This window comes from Oryzias melastigma, linkage group LG2 (genome assembly GCF_002922805.2).
Source record: "Oryzias melastigma strain HK-1 linkage group LG2, ASM292280v2, whole genome shotgun sequence".
Classification (NCBI taxonomy): Eukaryota; Metazoa; Chordata; class Actinopteri; order Beloniformes; family Adrianichthyidae; genus Oryzias; species Oryzias melastigma.
Genome location: NC_050513.1, coordinates 215,056 through 219,130, shown reverse-complemented (window position 1 = coordinate 219,130; position 4,075 = coordinate 215,056). Strand labels below are relative to the sequence as shown.

The window sequence follows — 4,075 nt, the reverse complement described above, 5'->3', positions numbered from 1 at the left end:
GGCAGCAGTGCAACCATCAGTGTGTGAATGTATGTCTGTGGGTGAATGGTTTATACAAGTACACACCATTTACCATCTATGTCTTGTATATCACTGGGTGACATCCCTCTGCAGAGGATAAAGTTTGAATTAAATGCAGAAGCTCTAATATTCTAGACTCCCCTCAAAGTTCCTCTAAACTGCCACTCTGGACATGTGAATCAGACGCCAACTTCAGCGTCATGTGATCAGTGTTCATCCCTCATTTCCACATGTAGCTGCTCTGTGTGCTTGTGTTTTTGAGTAGATGAGTTCTCACAGCTACCCTATGTATGGAAAACAACCAATGAATAAAAAAGCAAACACACCTGGATGGACGGACGGACGGATTCATGGTTGGATGATGTTGTCAAACTGTCCAATAAACCCCTTTGCCCATCTGTAGCTGGGATAGGCTCCAGCAACCTGTGATCCTGATAGAATAAACGTGAAGAAATTGGATGGATGGAATTTCCTGGTCTATTAAAAACCTAAAAAACATTGTTTTTGGTTTTAAAAGTGAAAATGAGAAAGGATTCATGCAGTTTACATACCTTTAGCTTCTCTTTTCCCCGCTGACGTTTCCTGAGGAAAACCCTCTAGTTTCTAACAGCTCCACAGCTGCTGTAACAGTAACAGTGAAGTTGGATTCATTTACATTATGCTGTGACTGTATGTCATCATCCTCTCCATCTTCATCGTTACCCGTCCCCTGGCACCATAAACCTGGCAGCTTTTACCTTTTACTTCTCACCGCCGTCGATGATTCTTGCCAATTTCCCCTTGCCGGTGTTTAAAAACAACATCAAAGAAAGCAGTCTGGAAACGTCTGGCTGTCGACAAAGTGAGGACTTTAAATTGGGTACATGTTGAACAAGGCAGCTGAATGAAAATAAAAGAAACATGTCAAAAATAATGACTGTGGCTGTCTGATATTTAGAGAGACGCAGGATCCATTATGGCTTTCTGGGTGGAGAAAAAAAAGCAGCAAAATGTCTGTTAAAAAATCAGGAATTAAAGTCTTGAATGAAGTTTTTTTTCCCTCTTTTTTTCCTCTTACACCTGAGGTGAGTTTATATCTCCAATGGGAGCGAATAAAGCCTGTGGCTTAAAAATGTCAGTCACCCGGAGAGAGATAAGTGCCTTAAAGTCTGGAAATTCTCTGCAAAGTTTTTTTTATTTTTTTAACTTTATGTTGAAGTTTTACATTTACTTATGTCTAAAAAAAGACTTTGGTGAGACAGTAATTTAAATTGACGTTTTCTTGATTTAATGACAGCAGCAGTGTTGTTGTTTAAAGCTGAAACATGATGATGTTGATCTGAAGATTCCCACGCAGAAACCAGTTTGGATGCTTGCTCCTACTTTCAGCACACATTTACCCTAAAGATGTTGATCAAACCTCAGAGACACATTGGGCACAAGTTCATCCAAACACATAGTCCACTTCATGTGTGAAAATATGAAATATCATCTGGTCAAGCTGACAGCTCTTTGGTTTTCCTGCAAGTAAACTCTGGCACGCTGAAGATGCTAGTGCGGATAGCTAAAAACCCAGAAGCTGAAAACTAAAAAAAAAAAAAAAAAAAAAAAAAACTTAGGTTGACAACACACCTAGCTTGTTTCTTAAAAAATAGCTTGACTCCATCAAACAACCTAAAACACTAAAATAAAAAGTCTAAATCAACCAAAACAGCTGTTATGTAGCTGAAATATTAGCTAAACTCCAAAATGCAGTAATAAGCTAGCATGTAGCTAAATTCCAAATTAAATTACTGAAAAAAGTCTAAATTAACCAAAAAAGCCAGCATGGGGCTGAAATATTAGCTAAACTCCAACATTAGCCAAAATACCTAGCTTGTAGCAGAAATTGGCTAAACTCCAAAGATAGCCAAAAACGCTAGCATTTAGCTGAAATATTAGCTAAACACCAAAATAGCCTAAAAAGTCTTAAGAAATGCCAAAATAGTCCAAAAGGCTAGCAGAATGTCATTTTTTTAAACTTTCAAACTGTAATATAATTATGAATAATAAAAAGGCAGGAATATCATTCCAGAATAAATCAACTTAAACCTTAAATAACTTTCTGTATTTTACTCTCCATAAAAATATATTTTGTCAAAATTATACAAGTTATAAATGAGACCAAGATAACATCGGGTCATTAATAACAATAAAATAAAATGATCTGGAGATATAATTACCCGGAGGGCCGGATCCGGCCCCCTTGCCTTGACTTGATTGTTGGATTAGACATGTCACATAATGGTAATCCTCAGGAGACTTCCTGGCTGCAGATGGAACACACTTGTGTTGTTATTCTGCAGCAGGATTTACAGTGTGGATGCAGACATGCTATCAAAAGAGAAAAGGAAGTAAGAAATAGTACTGAAAGCATTGAACTATGTTTTAAATTAATAATACTATTATAGTACTAATGTGAAGACACAGAAGGAAAGTTGGAAATTTTTTTGTTATGATACAAAGTCGTGAAGAATTACAGGTCAATAAAGGTGAGACAGCAGTAAACATGCACTCTTCAGGCCCTCCAGGATCTTGCAACAAAAAATTATTATTGTTGGGGTCTAAAACGTCTGATGTTGCTTTTGTGAAAAGTTGCGACAAACGTTGCAATGTTTTTTAATAGATATATTTTTAAGAGCGCTTAAAAAATGTTAATTATGAAATAGAATTCACATATTCTGACTCTTTTTATTGTGACACATGCACTCGGACAGGGGTCTGCAACCTTTTACAGTTAAAGAGACAGTCTCATTTAAAGTCTCATTTTGACGCTGCTGTGCATTCATTACAATGGATTTTTTAGAATAAATATGAAATATGCTTCTTTTGTGGCATGGATATAAACAGAAATATAAAAAGAAAATAGCCTTTTCTTACATGTGAAATAGTTTTTTATGTTTGACAGAAGCTGGTATCATTCCTTTCAAAATAAAAGACCCCTCGTGGCAAACCGGATCATCCCAGTTCAGCTCTGGACAGCAGAAGATTATATGTACTTTAAACTAATAAAAGGTCAGACTTTTTACCAAAGTAAAATTAGTATTTGGAATTTAGTATATGTATAAACTTAGTATTTGCAATGTTCTGGAAGAATCATAGAGCAAACAAGACGTCAGTAAGGATCTAAAAACCTTTACAGAGTTTATCTTTCAGGTGCAGACAGCGGGGAGACCGTTCACACGGATCTTAAAGAGGAAAAAGGCAGAGAACACTAAAGAGAGATTATAAAAAAGAGCACGGCTCCCGAGGAGTCAGAAGGGAAAAAGTCATAAACAAATCATCATTAAAAGACGACTGAGAACTATTTGAAAATAGACCAGAAGATGATTGGAGTGGAGCTTTAAACATCCTGTAAACATTTGAGATGTGATGCTAAATCTGTAAAATGTTCTTTCATTCTCTATCCACAGCAACAGTACATGACACACGGTCTTCAAGCTATCAAGACTCTTCAACCGCTAATGAAATCAATGGAATTCAAGGTTACGTTCATTTCTTCAACAGTCAAAAAGTTACTTCAGAGAACATTAAAGGTGTAATCTGTCCAGAAGATTAAAGGGAAAAACACCTTCACGCCTAAAGTTTTTTCCTGCTATGAAAAACAAAGTCACGGGTTTTTGCTTTGACATAGATGCTAAATTAAAGTAATTTTAGAGCTGAAGGGATTAGATGCTAATTTGCATCAGTGGCCATCAAGGGGTTAATCTACTAGTCACCTAAATGGGTCATTTAGATAACAAATCTTAATTCTTGTTGGTTTGATGTTTTTCTAAGAACTGTTGTGAAGTCCCTTTGAAAAGATCTCGGTTGTGAATTGATGCTTCATGATCAAAAACCCGTCCAGCGTGGACAGAATCTGGTTTCAACACGTTTCAAAGAAGTGGGATAATTTCCTCTTCAGAAAATAAGCAAAAGAAGAGGCAATTAGCGTAGTAATTATTCCTTTAGAACGTCAAACCCTCCGTCACTTTCAGAAGCACACAACAGACTGAACGTATGGATGTGTTAGAACAGTGGTCCCCAACCTTTTTGG

At 36.6% G+C, this 4,075-nt stretch overlaps 1 long non-coding RNA gene across 4 annotated transcripts in view; it reads right to left on the bottom strand.

Moving 5' to 3' along the window:
- LOC112159994 overlaps positions 1-4,075 on the bottom strand; it is a 47,838-nt gene that overhangs the window by 23,075 nt on the left and 20,688 nt on the right. Inside the window, exons 2-5 of one of the 4 annotated variants that reach the window (XR_002921564.2) lie at positions 2,223-2,309; positions 759-900; positions 573-642; positions 348-452 (exon numbers count right to left, since the gene is read on the bottom strand). This is a non-coding gene — a long non-coding RNA (uncharacterized LOC112159994). Of the gene's footprint in view, positions 1-347; positions 453-572; positions 643-758; positions 901-2,222; positions 2,374-4,075 lie in introns of all 4 variants that reach the window. The other 3 variants (XR_002921562.2, XR_002921563.2, XR_002921561.2) reach the window with 3 other exon arrangements.